General features: G+C 46.6%; 1 protein-coding gene across 5 annotated transcripts in view; it reads right to left on the bottom strand.

Moving 5' to 3' along the window:
* LOC132836279 (gastrula zinc finger protein XlCGF7.1-like) overlaps window positions 1-15,641 on the bottom strand; it is a 34,518-nt gene extending 18,877 nt beyond the window's left edge. For 2 of the 5 annotated variants that reach the window (XR_009647353.1, XR_009647349.1), the window contains exons 1-5: window positions 15,552-15,641; window positions 9,410-9,500; window positions 4,867-5,000; window positions 3,826-4,008; window positions 1,123-2,119 (exon numbers count right to left, since the gene is read on the bottom strand). The gene's annotated coding sequence lies outside the window, so the exon portion shown is untranslated. Of the gene's footprint in view, window positions 1-1,122; window positions 2,120-3,825; window positions 4,009-4,866; window positions 5,001-9,409; window positions 9,501-14,509; window positions 14,618-15,551 lie in introns of all 5 variants that reach the window. The other 3 variants (XR_009647351.1, XR_009647352.1, XR_009647350.1) reach the window with 3 other exon arrangements.
* Window positions 15,642-22,189: the final 6,548 nt, after the last annotated feature.

Here is a 22,189-nt window from a genome sequence, read left to right as displayed (position 1 = left end):
GGCATCAGGACATATAGATAGAGTGGTTAAGATGATGGATGGGATACGTGCCTTTATTTTTCCAGGTATAGAGTTTAAGAGCAGGAAGGTTATGCTGGAATTGTATAAAATGTTGGTTAGGCCACAACTAGAATCGTTGTGCAGTTCTGGAATCCACATTGTAGTAAGAAAGTGATTGCATGAGAGAGGGTGCAGAGGGGATTTGCCAACAGGTTGCCTGCACTGGAGAGTTTTCGTTCTGACTTGAAGGGATGACATGACTGAGATGTACAAAATTGAGGGGCATGGATAGGGTAGACAGGAACAAACTTTTCCCCTTGGTAATGATCAGGATCATAGATTTAAGAACGGGGCCTGGTGTAGGGGAGAATGAGAGGAATTTTCCACCCAGAGGGTGTTGGGAATTTGGAACTCACTGCCTGTAAGGATGGTAGAGGTATAAACCCCTTGTAACATTTAGGTCATATTTAGATGTGCACTGTGATGCCAAAGGCTTTACAAGACTGTGGTCCAAGTGTTGGAAAAGGCGAATAGAATAGTTGGGTTGTTTTTGACTGACGGAGACTTGACGGCCAAAGGGTCCTTTTTTGGGCTGTACATTTCAACAGCTATGACTTCAGAGAAGAGTGGGAGGTTGGAGATGGGGCAGTTTGCAAGAACGAAGGTGTCAACGATGTGTTTTTATAAGAGGGGGAGTGATGGCAGACTTGAAGAACAGAGGGAGAGTTCCTGAAGAGAAGGGGAGGATAGCTCATAATATGAGCAATATAGAAAGATTGAGGGATGAGGCATGCAGTGGGAACAGGTTCGAATGAGCAACTGGAGGGTTTCATGGATAAGGTGAAAGGTGATGAATGAAAATGGAGGAGGAACAAAAGGAAGATGTCATCTCAGGACTCAGGGAAGGAGGAAATTCTGAAGCAATTTGGTCAGTGGCTAACGGAAGAGAAGGAAGTTGATCTTATTGTTTCAATCTTAATAACCAAAGAAGCTTCATGTGCTCCTCACATTTTTGATGGAAGTGAAGATGGAGGGGACAAAGGAAAGGACAAATTCTTCACAAGGAAATAACTTTTAAGTTAGGAAAATACACTGCATTGAAGACAAAGGTAATTTATTTACCTTTATCCAGGATATTAAAACCTAAAAGTGGCCTGACGTTTAATAAAAATAGGTCCCATTGAAGACAGTTCAGTTCTGGATGTGACAAACTGCAACATTCAATCATTGCAGTTATTTGTGAACTCGCTGGTGTGTCAGCAGGTTGGATGACTGAGTGAATCCCTTCCCACATGCAAGGCAGGTGAATGGCCTCTCTCCAGTATGAACTCGCTGATGTTCAGTGAGGTGTGATGACCGCTTGAACCCAGTCCCACAGTGAGAGCACCTGAATGGTCTCTCATCAGTATGAATGCGTTGATGGAGCATCAGTTCCCTGGAGCCTTTAAAGCACTTCTCACAGTCGGGACATTTAAAAGGTCTCTCCTCAGTGTGAACACGTAGATGACATGTCAGTTCCCTGGAACTTTTAAAGCACTTTGCGCAGTCTGGACATTTGAAAGGTCTCTCCCCAGTGTGAACTCGCTGGTGTCTCAGCAGGTCGGATGACTGAATGAATCTCTTGCCACACTCAGAACAGTTGAATGGCCTCTCCCCACTGTGAACCTGCCGGTGCCTCAGGAAGCTGGATGAATCAGCGAATCCCTTCCCACACTCGGAACAAGTGAATGGCCTCTCCCCAGTGTGAACTTGCCGGTGGGTCAGTAAGTTCGCTGACTGCGTGAATCCCCTCCCACAAATGGAGCAGGTGAATGGCCTCTCACCGGTGTGTCTGCGTCGATGAGTTTCCAGTTTCGATGGGGAAATGAATCCTTTCCCACAGTCACCGCATTTCCACGGTTTCTCCCCAGTATGGCTGCATTTATGTTTTGACAAGCCAGATGACTGGCTGAACCCTCGTGCACACACAGAACACGTGAATGGTTTCTCGCCATTGTGTACAGTGCTTTGTCCTTCCATGTTCAAAGGCCTGTGATATTCTGCTCCTGATGAATATTGTGCATCTGTCAGGTCTTGATGCTACATGTGGTTTCAGGTTACCACCTGCCTTTCCAAAAGCCTGCAAAATTAATTTAAAATAAGAGAAAGCAACTGATAGAGATCCAAAAAAGAACACAAAGAACATAAAAAATTCAGAGCTGGAGTAGGCAAATTAAGCCCCGAAGTCTGCTGCACCATTTGAAATGATAATGGCTGGTCTCACCTTGTCCTCAACTCCACCTCCCTGCTAACTCTCTCCATAACCTTTCAATCCATGATTAATTGAATAGGTTGTGGAACTGAACTGATGGAATCTGATCATTTGTAGGGAGCACCATAAAAATGTGAGAGTGAAAGCAGCCCCAGGATTGGTTTAGAAACCCAACTGGTTCACCAATGTCCTTCACAGAAGAAATCTGCCACCCATAAGGACTGATGCAAGACTCTGGCCTTGACGTGATGAGTGAGAGAGACTGAGCAAAAGGGAAACAAAATGTTTTTTGTACATCTATGACTCAACCAGTGTGTTGAGAGAATTCCCCAATCCACAATGCCCAACTTCTCGAAGGAGAACAGCAGTCTGGTGCAGGGGAGAACCCTCACCTCCAAGACTTCCATCAGTGAGTTGATATTGGGGAAAGACTGTTCACCTGCTCCACCTTCGAGAATGGGAAGATATATGAGCGTTCGACTGGAAGGACATAGCTCAGAGTTGGGCTCCGTGGGAGAGATGGGCTGAGAGAATTGGGACGGAGGGTGGGATGAAGTGTAAGGGTTTGGGGTAATGGTAAGAGGTTAGACATTGATTTGAAGGGAAGGGCTAAGGCAATTTAGGTGTTGTGAGAGCCTCGGATAGTCGACGAGAGTTTTGGTGGGTGGGTAGTGGGAAGAACTGTGAGAGTTTGAACAGGGGAAGCCCGAGGGTTTGGTGGGGTGGGGTAAGTGTTGGGGCTGGTGAGAGCGTAGAGATTCAAGATGGGGGAAGAATAGAAGAGGATTTTGGATTAGGGAAGAATTTGAGATTTAGGTTGGGGAAGGAGGGTTAAAAGAGTTGGTGGGGGAAAGAAATAAAGGCCCGGGCCGGAGCCGGCAGAGCCGGGAGGCCCGGGCCGGAGCCGGCAGAGCCGGGAGGCCCGGGCCGGAGCCGGCAGAGCCGGGAGGCCCGGGCCGGAGCCGGCAGACCCGGCAGGCCCGGGCCGGAGCCGGCAGAGCCGGGAGGCCCGGGCCGGAGCCGGCAGAGCCGGGAGGCCCGGGCCGGAGCCGGCAGAGCCGGGAGGCCCGGGCCGGAGCCGGCAGAGCCGGGAGGCCCGGGCCGGAGCCGGCAGAGCCGGGAGGCCCGGGCCGGAGCCGGCAGAGCCGGGAGGCCCGGGCCGGAGCCGGCAGAGCCGGGAGGCCCGGGCCGGAGCCGGCAGAGCCGGGAGGCCCGGGCCGGAGCCGGCAGAGCCGGGAGGCCCGGGCCGGAGCCGGCAGAGCCGGGAGGCCCGGGCCGGAGCCGGCAGAGCCGGGAGGCCCGGGCCGGAGCCGGCAGAGCCGGGAGGCCCGGGCCGGAGCCGGCAGAGCCGGGAGGCCCGGGCCGGAGCCGGCAGAGCCGGGAGGCCCGGGCCGGAGCCGGCAGAGCCGGGAAGCTCAGGGTAGAGGGATAGAGCTAAGAGAGTTCGAGTCTGAGGGTACAGCAGTGGGTGTTATTTTAGAGGGATATTGAGCGAGGTGCGGGAGAAATGAGCTGTGAGAAGGAAAAGCGGTTGGGTTTTGATGCTAAGGTTTACTTGTAAATAAAAAACCTACCTTTTTACTAAGTTTTCAGGATCACAATCAGGTCTTAGAAATCAGACAGTTGGCCACATTCATTATTCCAAAAACTATGAGTTTGAAGTGACCTCACAGCTGATAGCTCAGAGGTGGAGTTGCCATCACTGCATTAGAGCTCACAACTTCAATGTTCGTGTTCCAGCCTCACTTTGGGAAGGCCTGAGGTATGAAAACAAGAAAAAAAAGCCTGTTTTGGTGATAGCACAAAGATAAAGGAACACACAGTTCAAGATTTGGGCAAGAATTAGAGGGAATGCAAAGGAAGGCTTTTTTTGTTGCGGCGAGTGGTAATATCCAGAACTCTTTCCCAAGACATTGGTGGAAGCTGCAATGATCTATGATTTAAGAACACAATTGGAACTACACTCAAGGGAAATAAACTTGTTTGGCTTTGGAAATACAACAGGGGACTGAGACACACCTAACTGCCCTACACAGAACTGGCATAGACTCGCTGTGGCTTCTTGCATGCTTAAGTTTGTTCACCCTCTGACCACAATTAGTCTCGGTGTAGAAATATAGAAAATAGGAGCAGAGTAGATCATTCAGCCCTTCAAGTCTGCGGAAACGTTCAATATGATCATGGCTGATCATTCATCTCAGTGTTCTGTTCCCACATTCTCGTCATATCGTTTCATCTCAGAACTGTACCAATCTCATTCCTGAAAACAATCAATGTTTCATCCTCAACTATCCCAAATAATTCGAACAGGCTCACGACACCACTCTCTGGGTGACAGAATTTCTCCTCATCTCAGTCCTAAATGGCCTACATTTGAAGTCCAGGTATCATTCAGGTAAATCTGCACTTCACATCCTCAAAGACTTGTGGGTGGGGGAAGAGAAGGAACACTAACTGTGGGGTGGGAGTGGGATGTGGGGTTAGAGGTGTGAGTCAGTCAATCTGTGCAGCCTACCCTTCCAAGGTGGGGTGCCCAGACCTGAACAAAGTGCTTCTGGTGATTTTCTGCACACTCCAATATCTGAACTATTTTCCCACGAACAGAATGGACAAACCTTTTCCTTTCACAGTTGAAGCCCAATGATATTCAGGTCCTGGTGATTTGAGTGAGTCTGTTAGATCTTGATGTTGTTCGGAATCCAGCTGACAGTAAGATCCCAGACAAGTTAGATCCCAGAATGAAACCTGGCTTAATAGAGCATAAATTTTATGTTTTTAGTTGGTTACCATAATGGTTCGTCCCTATTCACACGAAGCTGACAATGCATTTTTAAAACAAGAACATTATATAAAAGAGAGGGAAAAAAGCTCATTTTACACATCTAAGTCAATTTTACTAAACCTTAGCATTCAATCTTTTTTCCCCAACATCATTTTTTTCAGAGATCAATCCAGGAGAAATATCATTGCCGTTTTTTAGACATCTTCTCGGTCCGATGGCCTAAATCCATTTTCAGTTCTGATACTTTCAACATTTCTATACAACTTGGAGACTTCACAAATTGAAACCCTGTTGCTGTGATGAAAACTGCTCTGCTGGACTAAACACTTGATTCTTCTGAACTGAACTCAAGCTAAACTACCAGTGTTTCCTAATCATGTTTATTTCTGTATGTTATAAAATCAGCAGTGTAAATGTCTCAATCGCTAAGCAGGAAACTTTCTTGGAAGTTATTTAGGTCACATTTTCAAATTAATTTCTGTGCTCTCAATAAAGACCAACCTTCATAGAACTGAAAGCAAAACCCCAGCTGCTTTTTAAAATGCACATTTCCAAACTATAGTAATGGTTACTGTATCCCTTCACCACAATGTGATGTTTGGTTTGAGTTTCCCATTTGCAGTTACTCCCATTTAATCTACAAAACAAAAGCCAGTTCCGTCAGCACACAACAGAAATCCAAACAATTTCTTATTTGAATTTGTTATGTCTAAAAACCTTTTCTTCACTCCTGTAAAGGGCATTATCAAAATGGTCCAGGACAGAAATTCTCCTCACCATTTCCTGACCAAGGATGGCCACAGTTTGCTGAACATTGCCTCCAGTGAAGGTAGAAGCCATTTATCACTGCCTTTCCTGAAAAGAAGTACATCTGCTATTCCACACTTTCTTATTCAGGGTCTAAGATCTGGGTGTTCAAGAAGCATTCCACTGCCCTGGACATTGCCTCCATTTCAATGCATCCTCATTGCCTCCGCATGGAACAAACAGGCCTCTTCCACTGCCATTTCTTGCACAGTGCACACATTCCAACTCACAATTTTGGGATAATTGCCTTATTAATGACTTAGAAAACCTATCCCAGTGCTCCTCTGTACTCATTAACTGAATTAACAAAATCCAAACACTTATATTTAATTAGATTCCCTACAGTGTGGAAACAGGCCCTTTGGCCCAACCAGTCCACACTGACCCTCCGAAGAGTAACCCATCCAGACCCGCTTCCCTCTGACTAATGCACCTATCATGGGCGGCACAGTGGCACAGTGGTTAGCACTGCTGCCTCACAGCGCCAGAGACCAGGGTTCAATTCCCGCCTCAGACAGCTGTCTATGTGAAGTTTGCACATTCTCCCCGTATCTGCGTGGGTTTCCTCCAGGTGCTCCGGTTTCCTCCCACAGTCCAAAAAAATGGTAAATTGCCATGGTAAAAGCAGTAAATGTAGAGGAATGGGTATGGGTGGGTTGCTCTTGGAGGGTCAGTGTGAAGTTATTAGGCCGAAGGGCCTGTTTCCACACTGTAAGTAATCTAATCTAATCTATCACTGTGGGCAATTTAGCATGGCCAATTCGCCTGACCTGCACAGTTTTGGACTACTATTTCTTAAAAGACACACATTTTGTCCAAGCTTTTTAACCTTGTACTCATCAGAATCATTTACAAAATATCAATAAAGGGACAGATCCAACACTTCTACTAATATGAGGGGAAAAACATTGATTGATTGGCAAGTGAACTGCGGTAGTCACGTTGCTAGGTAGAATGCAACAATTAATGATGATTGACTGTGAACTGCAGGGAAAAAATGGCTGTCACGTATTTTGTTGAGTTGAAACAGGCACACAGCGCATGCCCATGTGCTTTCTGCCTGCAAAGAACAGGACCTTGTTATGTTACCAGTCCTCACAAGTGTGTCCGATTGCAAGCCTAATTGACAATCCTAAATTTATTGTCAATGTAAATCTTCACACAGCTAGTATTATCCAGAAAACACTAAGTGCACATCTAATATTAGATAACGTCTTGTGAGTTTCGTAAGCGTGCAGTGGTTGGGCATAGTCAGTGCCTAGTTTGTCGCAAACAGTTGAAGAAATATGCCATTTAAGACAATTAGTCGATTTCTGGGACAAACTGGTGTTTCAGCAGGTTGAATTACTGAGTGAACATCTTCCCACACTCAGGTGAATGGGTTCTCCTCAGCGAGAGCACACTCAGTGCACTGGAAAAACTCACTGGTGAGCCGGAAAGATCTCCAGAATCTAGCCCCACAGCGATAGAACCTGAATGGTCTGGCTTTGAAAAGCCCTCCCCACTGTCTCCAGCTGTTTCAGTACAATTAAACATGCAGCTTGCTCAGCATTGTCTACTATAAAGATAACATCCTTGCATGCACCCTGCCATCTATCAGCCACGCCATACTATGAAGTGAGCAACAGAAGCCAGAGTGGAGGTTTAAAAGTGAAGTGGAGCCAAATCTGAAACAATGAACATTCTCCAGCCTCACTGTCTGCCCCTTGCAGCTTCCAACCTGAGCCACATCAACACAATAGTTAGATTCGCTCCTTTTGGAAAAGGATTTTCCCTGGCATGCGTGCAGTGCAAATGTTGCCACTTATTATCCAAGTCATGTAGCAATTGGATAGATTGCTCGAGTGTCTGAAGAGTCATGAACAGTATTGAACATCGCACAATCGTCAGCAAACATACCCACTTCTGACCTGAAGATGGATGAGAATGCCTCTGCATTGATGTACTGATATTTCCACCCCTCCATTCTAGAATTGAGATCATTTGAGTGCCTCTTCACCTCCAGTGCCAGTCACAACTGGATGCAGCAGGATAGCAGAGCTTAGATGCTGTCTAAGGTTCAGGGATCACTTGATCTTGTTTAGTGCACATTACAGAAGAGATGTTATCGTACTGGAGAGGGTGCAGAGGAGACTTACAAGAAAGTTGCCTGGCTGGAGAGTTTCAGTTATACAGAGAGATTGGACAGATTGTGGTTGGTTTCACCACATAGAAGAGATTGAGGGGGGCGTAGACAGGAAGGAACGTTTCCTCTCGATAGAGTAATCAATGACTATGGTGCATAGACTTAAGGGGCAGAAGGTTTAGGCGAGATTTGAGGGAAAATGTTTTCACTCAGTGACCTGTTAGTGTGGTAGAAGCAGAAATCTTCATAACTTTAAGAAGTGTTTAGATGAACACTTGTGATGCAAATCCATACAAGGCAACGGGCCAAGTGCTGGAAAATGGAATTAAAATGGTTAGGTGTTAGTTTTAAACCAGCATGTACCCAATATACTGAAGGACCTTTTTATGTGCTGTGAACCTTTATGACTCTGTGCTTTTGCAGTCGGGTATGCAAGTACTCCTCTGTTGTTGCTACACCAGATTGGCACCTCAGAAGCTGGTCCTATCCTTTTCTTTTAAAGGTGCAAAGACTGGGACATCCTGTCTCCAAATATTTCCCACACTGAGAATTCTCTGGTGCAGGTTTGGGACATCCTGTGTACAAATAAATTCCACCCTGTTCACACATAATCACACAATGACTCCAATCGCAACTCACCCTGTTCACACTGAGAATCCCAGGGTGGAGAACTGGGAAACCCTGTCTCCAAACACATCCAATCCTGTTCTCGTAAGTGCTCCAGTCAAACGATTATTTGTAAGCGAAGGTACATCCACTGCAAGGGCAAGTGAGGAGAATGATGGGCCAGCTGCTGGCAGGTGGGACTAGATTGGGTTGGGATTTCTGGTCGGCATGGACGAGTTGCATCGAAGGGTCTGTTTCTGTGTTGTACATCACTAAGACTCACCAGGAAAGCTGCACTACAGGGATTCTAAGGGTTAATTCAAATCACAAACATTATCACCAAATCAATAGACTCCAGCCAAAAGTCTGACTCTGTCCCTGATGTGACTGTCCTCAAACAGTCCGTACAGCATTAAAAAGCCTTTCCCCGTCTCTCAGAGCAAGTAAGAACTCACTTGTCCTACGCAAGCAGGTTTACCATCACAAAGATGTCTCAAATATAACTTGGCTCACAGCTCCATGTATTAGAAATTAATTAATTTTGATTATGCATCAAATAGGGGTCACTTAATTTCTCAAGTCCATGATCTGATAATCATTGTTATTGGTGACTGAGGGCATACCAGGATGCCCATCAGCACTTGGATATGTGCCTCATCTGTGTCCAAACTAATTCAGCCCCGTGAAAGAACAACTTTCACAGATACAATCCATTGTGCTCACAAGATTCATTGCAAACTGATTATTCCAACCCACTACCTGAAGGAATTAGATGGACCTGCTGTCCCACAGTAAAAAGAGGGGACAGGTATATCCTAGTACTGATACACTGGTTTACCTGGTGGATTGAAGCTTTCCCATTCTGAAGAAATGATGCAGTCATGACAGATAACATCTGTTGGAAACAGACCTTCACCAGATGGGGTTTTCTGAAAAACATAAGAGTTCATATTCCACAGGAGAAGTAATTCAGTAAAGCCTTATGCTAAACACCATTCCACAATCTCAACCACCCAGAGACCAGGGATGATTGAGCACTTCAATCACAATCAGAACAGCACTAAAAAAAACCTGTCTTGGAAGAAACTGATGATCTACTCAGGACCAATTAAGGACCATTCAATTCCCTCCCATTCAGTACCCGGTCATAGCCTCCTTCAGCTCATGACATATCGACCAATCCAGAATGTGCCAAACACATTCCACCCTGTTCTCGCAAGCGCTCAAGACAAATGGCTATTTATAAGATGAAGGTACGTCAGCAGCAGGGGCGACTTGTTACTTGTCAGACTCATGACCATAATACTCAACAAACCTCAGCAATCCTCCCTGCTACCAGCAACTGAAAAGATGGTGAATTTTCACAGCCACAGCCTTTAGGGAGGACCACACCAATGTTACCCATTCAATGCTTTTTTGGGAAAGGGGCTTTGAAGTTAAAAACATTTTCAATTGAATTGGGAGGAAACAAATCTCATGTTGACTATTGAGAAATGAGGAAAGGGAATCCAGTATCTGTAGCTGTACAAAACCCCTGTTACAGTCTACTTGCAGATCTGTGCACTGTACTTAAGGTAGGACATATTGGACAGAGTACAGCATACGTTTACAAGAATTATAACGAGACTTCAGATATTATAGTAGGAGGAGAAATTATACAGATTAGGTATGTTTTCTATAGAATTTAGAAGGTTAAGGGGGCAATCTGATTTAAGGCTTCAAGATATTAACTGGAAAAGACAGAGTAGATAAACTATGTTCACTAGTTGGAGATTTTAGAACTAGAACTAGCCTGAGAATTAGGGTTAGGCTATTCAAGAGAGATGTGAGGAAGCATTTCTACACACAAAGGATGCAGAGATTTTGAACGCTCTTACAAAAAATGTAGTTGATGCGAGCTCAAGTTTTAAATCGGAGATAGATCATTTTTTTGTTCAGCAAAAGTATTAAGGGAATGGGGCAAGGCAGATATATGAAGTTAGGCCACAGGTCAGCCATGATCTCATTAAATGGCAGAACAAGCTCAAGGGGCTGAATGGCCTCCTCCTGTTCCTATGTTATCATTGAAATCAGTGCAAACTGTACAAAATAAAAAGGTCAGATGGCATTCTGAAATGTCTGAATAATCAAGGAGCAAAAAAGCAAATTACAATAACCATCGCTTGAAAAAAAGTGCTTGTTAAACTAACAGGGCTAAAGACTGATAAAACCCCTGGGCTTGATGGGATACATCCTTGGCTAAGAAAGGAAGTAGTCACAGAGATAGCTGGTGCAGTTTTCAAGTATTCTTAGATTCTGGAAAAGTCCCAGAGGTTTGAAAAACTGCCAACGTAATATGTTTATTTGAAAATGAAAGGAGACAGAAAGCAGGTATCTAAAGGTCAGGTAGCTTAATGTTTGTTAGTGCTGCAAATGTGTTGCTGGTCAAAGCACAGCAGGTTAGGCAGCATCTCAGGAATAGAGAATTCGACGTTTCGAGCATAAGCCCTTCATCAGGAATAAGAGAGAGAGAGCCAAGCCGGCTGAGATAAAAGGTAGGGAGGAGGGGCGATGGAGGTGGGATAGGTGGAAGGAGGTCAAGGTGAGGGTGATAGGCCGGAGTGGGGTGGGGGCGGAGAGGTCAGGAAGAGGATTGCAGGTTAGGAGGGCGGTGCTGAGTTGAGGGAACCGACTGAGACAAGGTGGGGGGAGGGGAAATGAGGAAGCTGGAGAAATCTGAATTCATACCTTGTGGTTGGAGGGTTCCCAGGCGGAAGATGAGGCGCTCCTCCTCCAGCCGTCGTGTAGTTGTGTTCTGCCGGTGGAGGAGTCCAAGGACCTGCATGTCCTCGGTGGAGTGGGAGGGGGAGTTAAAGTGTTGAGCCACGGGGTGATTGGGTTGGTTGGTTCGGGCGGCCCAGAGGTGTTCTCTGAAGCGTTCCGCAAGTAAGCGGCCTGTCTCACCAATATAGAGGAGGCCCCCCACCTTTTCCTCCGCTACATCGATGACTGTATCGGCGCTGCCTCGTGCTCCCACGAGGAGGTTGAACAGTTCATCAACTTTACTAACACCTTCCATCCCGACCTGAAATTCACCTGGACTGTCTCAGACTCCTCCCTCCCCTTCCTAGACCTTTCCATTTCTATCTCGGGCGACCGACTCAACACAGACATCTATTATAAACCGACTGACTCCCACAGCTACCTGGACTACACCTCCTCCCACCCTGCCCCCTGTAAAAACGCCATCCCATATTCCCAATTCCTTCGTCTCCGCCGCATCTGCTCCCAGGAGGACCAATTCCAACACCACACAACCCAGATGGCCTCCTTCTTCAAGGACCGCAGATTCCCCCCAGACGTGATCGACGATGCCCTCCACCGCATCTCCTCCACTTCCCGCTCCTCCGCCCTTGAGCCCCGCTCCTCCAACCGCCACCAAGACAGAACCCCACTGGTTCTCACCTACCACCCCACCAACCTGCGCATACAACGTATCATCCGCCGCCATTTCCGCCACCTCCAAACGGACCCCACCACCAAGGATATATTTCCCTCCCCTCCCCTATCAGCGTTCCGCAAGGACCACTCCCTTCGTGACTCCCTCGTCAGATCCACACCCCCCACCAACCCAACCTCCACCCCCGGCACCTTCCCCTGCAACCGCAGGAAATGTAAAACTTGCGCCCACACCTCCACACTCACTTCCCTCCAAGGCCCCAAGGGATCCTTCCATATCCGCCACAAGTTCACCTGTACCTCCACACACATCATCTATTGCATCCGCTGCACCCGATGTGGCCTCCTCTATATTGGTGAGACAGGCCGCTTACTTGCGGAACGCTTCAGAGAACACCTCTGGGCCGCCCGAACCAACCAACCCAATCACCCCGTGGCTCAACACTTTAACTCCCCCTCCCACTCCACCGAGGACATGCAGGTCCTTGGACTCCTCCACCGGCAGAACACAACTACACGACGGCTGGAGGAGGAGCGCCTCATCTTCCGCCTGGGAACCCTCCAACCACAAGGTATGAATTCAGATTTCTCCAGCTTCCTCATTTCCCCTCCCCCCACCTTGTCTCAGTCGGTTCCCTCAACTCAGCACCGCCCTCCTAACCTGCAATCCTCTTCCTGACCTCTCCGCCCCCACCCCACTCCGGCCTATCACCCTCACCTTGACCTCCTTCCACCTATCCCACCTCCATCGCCCCTCCCCCTAGTCCCTCCTCCCTACCTTTTATCTCAGCCGGCTTGGCTCTCTCTCTCTTATTCCTGATGAAGGGCTTATGCTCGAAACGTCGAATTCTCTATTCCTGAGATGCTGCCTAACCTGCTGTGCTTTGACCAGCAACACATTTGCAGCTGTGATCTCCAGCATCTGCAGACCTCATTTTTTACCCTTAATGTTTGTTAGTGGAAAAGGTTAGAGTCTATTATAAAGCATCTAACAGCAGAGCATTCAGAATTACATAATATGATCAAGCAGTGTCAGCACAGCTTCATGAAAGAGAAATCATGCCAGAAAGGTTTGCTTGAATACCTTGAGGTGGAAACAAGCAAGCTAGGAAAAAGTGGAGTGGATGTAATATATTTGGATTTCCAGAAGGTATTTGATCTGTTGTATCACAGAATGAAATATTAAGTACTTTCAGAGAAGATTAGATTCCCTAGAGTGGAAACAGGCCTTTCGGCCCAACAAGTCCACACCAACCCTCCGAACAGTAACCCACCCAGATCCACTTCCCTACCCAATATCCACTCCTGGACACTATGGGCAACTTAGCATGGCCAATTCACCTGACCTGCACATCTTTGGATTGTGGGAGGAAACCAGAGTACACGGAGGAAATCCATGCAGACACGGGGAGAATGTGTAAACTTCACACAGACAGTTACCATGGCTGGAATCGAACCGGATCCCTGGTGTGGTAGCAGTACTAACCACTGAGCCACCATGCCGAAAGTCAACAATGAGTCTCATTCATTTCATCTTGGGGCTCTTCGCCCCCGAAGGCGCTTGATAAGGTGCCACATGTTAGGCTACTTAATAAGGTAAGAGCCCATCATGCTGGAGGTAGGATATTAGCAATAATTAACTAATAGATGACTCAGGATTAAGGAAAGGGGGTTATTTTCAGGATGCCGACCTGCAACTAGATGAGTGCCACCTGCAAACTGGAGGAAGAACACGGTCTTCTGCCTCGGGAGCCTACAATCACATGGCCTCAACAGTGAATTCACCAGTTTTTAAACCTCCCCACCCTGTTCCAGATCTAGCCCTTCAACTCAGCACCAGACTCTTGACCTGACCTGTCTGTTGTCCTGTCCATCTATCCGCTCCACAATCACCTCTTACCTGCACTCAACTTTTGCCATCCCACTTACCTTTCCCCGGCCCTTCCCCCTCTCATTTATTTCTCAGCCCCCTTTCTCAGTCCTGATGAAGGGCTTATGCCCGAAATGTTGACCCTGCTGCTGCTCAGATGCTGCTTGACCTGCTGTGCTTTTTCCAGCATCACACTTTATCAACTCTGACTCTGTGGCATCTGCAGTCCTCACTATATCCTTCTACTAATGAAGTCTTGGAGAAATTATTCTTTATTTGCTGCCCTCTCTGCCTGTCTTGCCACTTTCAATGATCTGTTCACATATTTATGCTGGTCCCTCTGCACCTGCATCTCTCAAAATTGTACCGCCTATTTTATACTGTCTTTCCATGTACTCTCTTAAACAAAATCACTTCACATTTTTCTGCATTGAAACTTTTGCCTGCACCCCAAATTTGTCAGTGGCCTAATGCTGTTCTACACAGTTGCCACAGTTTATTATTCTTCCAGGTTTCATGTCATCTGCAAGTTTTAAAATTGTCCCCGACACCCCAAGATCTAAATCATTAACATGTATCAGGAAAAGCAAGAGTCCCAATACTGATGCCCTGGATATCTTCATCACAAACCTGAAAAAACATCTGTTGACCATTCTCTTCCTGTTGCTCAGTCAATTCTGGATCCACATAGCTACTGTCTCCTTTATTCTATGATCTATTGTGTTCCTCACAAGTCTGCTGCAAAGCACAATATCAAACAAATTCTGAAAATTCATACACACCACATCAATAGTATTATCTTCATCAAGACTTTCTGTTACCACTTCAAAAGAAACACCAGCAAGTTAATTAAACATGATTTCCCCTTTAGAAATCTCTTCCTAATCGACCCACATTTTTCCACATGCTCACAAATTCCAACCTAAATAGTCGTTTCTAGAAGCTTCTCTGCCACCAATGATTTCTGGGAGTATCTTTACAGCAGGATTATCCTCACCCTTCTTTAAAAATGTTGTCAATTCCTGTCTTCTGGTACGTCCCGAATGACCAGGGAAAACTGAAATATTTGGGCCAGTGTCCCTGCAATTTCCAACCTCCCTCCCTTCAAAATCATCACATCAGCCCCTGGTCAACTTTAAGTGCCATCAATCTACCCAGAGTTATTTCGATCTCCTTCGCGTGACGAGCTCTCTTCCTCTATCACTGTGACCTGGGCAGCATCTCCCTCTTTGGTAAAGACGGGTGCAAAGGTGTTCATTTAACACCCCCACGTGTCACTGATGGGTCCAGCTCCTCCTTTAGCCACCCTCTGGCTGTTGAAAGGGAGTTAAAAATCACACAACACCAGGTTATAGTCCAACAGGTTTATTTAGAAGCACTAGCTTTCAGTGCACTGCTCCTTCATCAGGTTACAGTCACCTGAAGGAGCAGCGCTCTGAAAGTTACTGCTTCCAAATCAACCTGTTGCACTATAACATGGAATTGCGATTTAAAACTTTTCCCACCCCAGTCCAACACCGGCCCTCCACATCATGGTGCGGGCAAGAGACTGTAAGGCTGTGGCCAGGGCCTCTTGGTGGTAGATATAGCCGGTAAGGAGCGAAATAGTGGAACGGGAGTGACAGGCCACGCTTGTGGACACCTCGGGAAGGCACTGAAACGGCACACTGACCTGCAGGGGCCGGGTTCGCAGCTCTCAGCCTCTTCACCGAGAACGGGGGCGGCTCGAACTCCGGCTGCACAGCCGCCATCTTGCCGCTGGCCCGGGACGGCGAGCGCATGCGCGCTCCCTGCTTGTGACGTCAGGCAACGCCTCCCCAGTGCTGGGAGATGCAGAAAGCTGAACAAGTGGCAATGATCAGCAGCTTTACCCCCTGCCCAGCTCCTGCAGCTGATGTTGGCCCCTGTAGAAAATAGGAGCAGGAGTAGACTATTTCTCTCTTCCATCCAACTCATAGAATCCAGACAGTGTGGCAACAGGCCCTTTGGCCCTACAAGTCCACACTGACCCTCCAAAGACTAACCCACCCAGCCCATTCCCCCATTACTCTACATTTACCCCAGACAATGCATCTAACCTACACATCCCTGGACACTATGGGCATTTTAGCATGACCAATTCACCCAACCGGCACGTCTTTGGACTGTGGGAGGAAACCAGAGCACCCAGAGGGAACCCACACAGACACAGGGAGAAGGTGCAAACTCCACACAGCCAGTTGCCCAAGGCTGGGATTGAACCAGAATCCCTGGTGCTGTGAGGCAGCAGTGCTTATCACCAAGCCATCATGCCATCTGAACTATTTCTTCTTTTCGCCATACCTTTTCATAGAATACCTACAGTGTGGAAACTGGCCATTTGGCCCAACAAATCCACACCGATCCTCCAAAGTGTAACCCACCCAGACTCATCCCCTACCCTTATTACTCTAGATTTACCCCTGACTAATACACCTAACCTACACATGCCTGAACACTATATGGGTAATTTTTGCATAGCCAATTCACCCAACCTGCACATCTTTGGATTGTGGGAGGAATCCACGCAAACACAGGGAGAATGTGCAAACTACAGTCAGACAGTTGACCGTGGCTAGAATCGAACCCAGGACCCTGACCTCCGCCCGCCCCCAACCCCGCCCACCCCCAACACCGTCCAATACTGCACCCTGCCCACCCCCCCAACGCTGTCCAATACTGCACCCTGCCCACACCCTCACCCCCCAACCCTGTCCAATACGCCATCTCGCCCACACCCCAACCAACACTGCGCCCTGTGTACCCCCCCAATCCTGTCCAACATCGCCCCCCCCGCCCAGCAACCCCGTCCAACACTGCACCCCGCCCACACCCCCAATCCCATTCAGCACTGCACCCTGCTCACCCCCCAACCCGGTCCAACACTGCACCCTGACCACCCTCCCCAACCCCACACACCCTAACCCCAACCTTGTCCAACACTGCAACCTGCCCACACCCCCGTCCCCCACCTCCAGCCCTGTCCAACACTGCACCCTGCCCACACCCCCTTTCCCCCACCTCCAAACCTGTCCAACACTGCACCCCTACTTTGAATGCTGCAATAACCCAAACAGCAAAGAGGGAAATCTCTTCTGCAAAACAGAGGTTATTTGATAAACCAGGTAGATATCTAGCATAGCTGAAAAATGTATTGCTGGGAAAGCACAGCAGGTCAGGCAGCATCCAAGGAGCAGAAGAATCGACGTTTCGAGCATAAACCCTTCTTCAGGCTTATGCCCGAAACGTCGATTCTCTTGCTCCTTGGATGCTGCCTGACCTGCTGCGCTTTTCCAGCAACACATTTTTCAGCTCTGATCGCCAGCATCTTGCAGTCCTCACTTTCTCCTAGATATCTAGCATACTTGGCCAGAAAGAAGAATGCCCCCCAATCTATTATGTCCATCAGAGAGAGTGCTGGTACTCTGACTTGCAATGCCATAAAGATTAATGTAGCATTTAGAAAGTTTTATTTTGAGCTGTATCAGTTAAAGAACTGTGAGGATAGAATGACGAAGATGGAGTTGTTTTTTAAGACCTTAGATCCTTTGGGTGTAGCCTCCGAGCAGGCATCCTTTTTGAGTGCCCTACTTGACAATTCAAGAAGTTCAGGAAGCGATGAGGCTGCTCTAGAGTAGTAAAGTGCCTGGACCAGATGGATTTCAAAGTGAGTTGTACAAAGAATTTACAGACAAACTGACCGGGCCATTCTTGGATACGTACAATTACTCATTCAGTCAGGGCTGCCTCCCATCTTCTTTGAGAGAAGCAAATATTTCTCTTTTTCTTAAGAAAGAAAAAGCCCCAGAAGATTGCACTTCATGCAGGCCCATATAATTATTGAATGTGGATTTTACAATCCTGTCAAAAATGCTAGCATTAAGACTGGAGAGTGTATTGCTGTTTATTGTAAAGGAGGAGCAGATGGGTTTTATTAAGGGTCATAGGTCTACCAATAATATTAGAAGAGTATTAAATATGGTCCAAATATGTCAGCAAAGAGTGATTCCGGGTTTGGTAGTCTCCCTGGATGCAGAGAGAACATTTGATCCAGTGGAGTGGCTGTACCTCTTTTATGTCGTGGAACGGTTTGGTCTCGAAGGGGTTTTTGCCAAATGGGTGGCAGTGTTGTATAGTGACCCAAAAGTAGTGGTTCTCACTAATATTATAAAGTCAGATAATTTTAGTGTCATAAGGGGCTGCCATCAAGGATTCCCTCTCTCGCTACTATTATTTACAATGGTAATCGAGCTGCTGGCGGAAGTCATTCGCACAGATCCCAATATAACGGTCCTGGAGGTAGGATTAGGCAGGCATAAAATTACCCTCTATGCGGATGACATCCTTCTCTTTTTAACTGATCTAATGACACCTGTGCCCCACTTAATACAAATGATTAATCTATTTGGTTTGTTTTCAGGGTATAAAATTAATTCCATGAAATCAGAGGCCATCCCTGTGGGGGATCTTACTAGTATATCCAACTTCGGGGATGGAACCTGTTTCCCCTCAGGAAGGTTTCGATCAATTATATAAAGCCAATTATGAGCAGCTGCTGGAGAAAATTAGGCAGGACCTTCGGTGTTAAGAAGATCTTCCGATGCCCTCGTTGGGCAGGATAGCTCTGGTAAAGATGAAGGTTCTTTCTCGTCTATTACATCCATGAAATGCTCCCTTTGATGTTGCCAAGGCAAACACTGCACAGGCTTTGCAGCTGGCTCAGATCTTTTATTTGGCATCATAGGCAATCTCTCATTAAGCTGGATAAATTGCAGCTTCCGCAAGTAAGGGTGGGTCTAGATTTTCCGGGATTTAGGAGGTACCAATTGAGTTCCTTGTTATCCTATGTCGCTGAATGGGCCGGTCACGATCCGCGATCAATCTGGCTAGACATCGAGGCCTCCCAGACAAAATGCCCCCTCATGAATTTGTTGTTTATGGACAAAATGAGAACTGTTATGGATCACTGTAAAAACCCGATTGTCCTAAACACAATTAAAGTGTGGAGAATGATGCGGCAGGGCGAGGGCAATTTACTAAAAACTTCTCCTTTCACTCCCAATGTGGGAATGTTGGGATTCCAGCCCGGTCAATGGACTCTGGCTTTAAGCTCAGGGAGTCCAGTGGAATCTCCTGTTTGGGAAGATCTATTTGACAGGGCGGTCACAATGTCCTTCGAACAGCTGAGTCAGAAGTTCGAGCTACCTAGGAAGGATCTCTTTTTTAACTTCCAGGTTAGAGACTTCGTACAAAAAAAAAGACTACATTGATGGTTAATCCTTACAAATCGGACATGGAGAGAAGAGTACTCCAGTCTACAGGCGCCCTCTCGGTTAGCACTCTCTATCACTTGTTAGGTAGTAATGTTTTGAAGGACATTGAACGACTATGTAAAACCTGGACTCAAGAATCAGGGGTGGAAATCTCCTCAGAGATGTGGGAGGATATCTGGGAAAATGTTAGGAAGTTCTCGATTTGTAATAGGACCCAGCTATTCAACTGAAGGTACTCCATAGGGCCTCACCTAGCACGAGAATGGCTCGCAAAATTCAAGACAGTAGTGTCCCCAATGTGCCCCAAGTGTAAAATGGAGGTTGGTACTCTTACTCATTGCTTGTGGTCATGCCACAAGATCCGCAGGTATTGGGATGACATAGTGAGTGCTTTGGTAAAGGTTTTGGGAACTGAGGTTAGCTTGGATCCAGTATCCCTCCTTTTGGGTTTCCCAAATCTTCCCTTCCTGGATGCGCATGGGAAGAAATTGTTTAATATTCTTTTTTTCTGCGTGAGGAAGAACATTCTAGTGAGCTGAGTGTCGGAGTGTCCCCCAGGACTCTCGAATTGGCGTAGGATAGTTATAGAACACACCCTCCTGGACCTCCTTACGAATATAGTGCACCAGAAAATGGAATTGTTTTACAGAACATGGTGGCTCTTTTTGAATAATGTTGATGTAAATATATCGGCTAGGTTATCCAGGGCCTTTGTTTAGCCGTGGGGTCTATGTCTGTCAGTTTGGGGGCCCCTAGGAGGAAGAATCCCGAACAAATATGGGTCTATTCACCATTGCTCCCAGTGGTGGGGAGCTGTGATGACATTGCACTGAGTGTAGTAATTTAATTGAATATCATTTAATTGCCTTGTTATAACTTGGTTTAATTTTATTTCATCTGTTTATTTATTTGTTCTTCTTTCTCCTTGGTTATTTATTGAACTGTAGTTTTTATAAGGTTTTTTTGTGTTTCTGTAGTCTGTGAAGTAGACTAGTAGTTTATTTTCTATTATTGTTATTATATTATAAAGTTGTCATACTATTTTGTATTGGTTTTGTAAAAACCCTAAAATATTTTTTTCAATAAAATAATTTAATTTATTAAAAAAAACAGGCCCTTCAGCCCAACAAATCCACACTGACCCTCTGGAGAGTAACCCAGCCAGGCCCCTTCCCTATATTTACCCCTGACTAATGCACCTAACTCACACATCCCTGAATACTATGGGACAATTTAGCATGGCCAATTCACCCTAACCTGCACATCTTTGGATTGTGGGAGGAAACCAGAGGAAACCCACACAGACACAGTCCTCCGATTCTTAAAACAACAAACCCAAACAAGTAGACACAAGACACACCCAGGAACTCTAGCCATGCTACCATACATCAAAGACATTTCAGAGATAACTATCAGACTGCTCTGACACTTTGGCATCATGGTAGCCCACAAACTCGCCAACACAGTGAAACAGAGACTGATGAACCTAATCAGCCAAATTAATGTCATTTACAAAATACCCTGCAAGGACTGTAACAAATACTACATCGGACAGTCAGAAAACTAGGCACCAGGATGCACAAACACCAACTAGCCACAAAAAGACATGACCCACTATCACTAGTATCCTTACACACAAATGAAGGAGGACACCACTTTGACCAGGACAACAGATCCATCTGAGGACAGGCTAAACAGAGACACACACAAGAACTCCTTAGAGGCCTAGCATTCAAACCGGAACTCCATCAATAAACACATCAATTCAGAGTCCATTTACCAACCTCTGAGACAAAGAACCGGAAAGGATATCACCCACCATAACAGACCAAGACACACAAATAGAAGTGGGACAGACACCAGCGCTTCACTGGAGGCTCACTGATGATGTCAGTGTCAAAGGTTGTGGTGCTGGAAAAGGACAGCCAGTCAGGCAGCATCTGAGGAGCAGGAGGATTGACAAAGAGCTTATGCTCGAATCGTCGATTCTCCTGCTCCTCAGATGTTGCCTGACTGGTTGTGCTTTTCCATCTCCACAGTATTCGACTCTGATCTCCACCATCTGCAGTGCTCACTTTCTCCCAGCTTACTGATGATGTTACCTAGCATGGCGAAGAAACGTCTAAAAACAGACCTGCCAGCTCAATGAGCAAACTTACAGTCTGAACCTCAACCTGAGCTACAGATCTTCTCAAAAATCGCATGTTATGTCAAGGTTGTACAGAACATTAGTGAGGCTTCTTCTGGAGTACTGTGTGCAGTTCTGGTCACCCTGCTACAGGAAGCATATTATTAAACTGGAGAGGGTTCAGAAAAGACTAATCAGGATGTTGTCAGGATGGAGGATTTGAGGTATAAAAATAGACTGGAAAGACTGGGAGTTTTTTTCACTGGAGTGTGAAAAGTTGAGGGATGACGTAAATGAGGTTTATAAAATCAAAGGATATGGATAAGGTGAATGACAAGGGTCTCGTCTTTAGAGGGGGAGTTCAAAATGGGGGGGATAGTTTTCAGGTGAAGGGCGAAATATTTAAAAGAGATGTGAGGGGTAACCGTTTTAGACAGGGAACGGTTTGTGTTTGGAGTGAACTGTCAGAGGAAGTGGTGGATGCAGGTACAGTTACAATGTTTAAAGGACATTTGGATAAGATTTTTAAATTAGATTCCCTACAGTATGGAAACAGGCCCTTCGGCCCAACAAGTCCACACCAATCTTCTGAAGAGTAACCCACCCTAGACCCATTCTCCACATTTACCCCTAACTAATGCATCTAACATTATGGGTAACTTTAGCATGGTCAATTCACCCGACCTGCACATTTTTGGATTGTGAGAGAAAAGCGGAGCACCCGGAGGAAACTCACGCAGACACGGGGAGAATGTGCAAACTCCACACAGACAGTCACCCGAGGCTAGAATCAAACCCAGGTCCCTGCTGCTGTGAGGCAGCAGTGCTAACCACTGAGCCACTGTGCCACCCCAGTTCATGAATTGGAAAGGGTTGTGGGCCAAGTGCAAA

Source organism: Hemiscyllium ocellatum, chromosome 46, assembly GCF_020745735.1.
Source record: "Hemiscyllium ocellatum isolate sHemOce1 chromosome 46, sHemOce1.pat.X.cur, whole genome shotgun sequence".
NCBI lineage: Eukaryota > Metazoa > Chordata > Chondrichthyes > Orectolobiformes > Hemiscylliidae > Hemiscyllium > Hemiscyllium ocellatum.
Note: the sequence above shows the minus strand (reverse complement) of the source record. Positions and strands in the feature narration are given on the sequence as shown.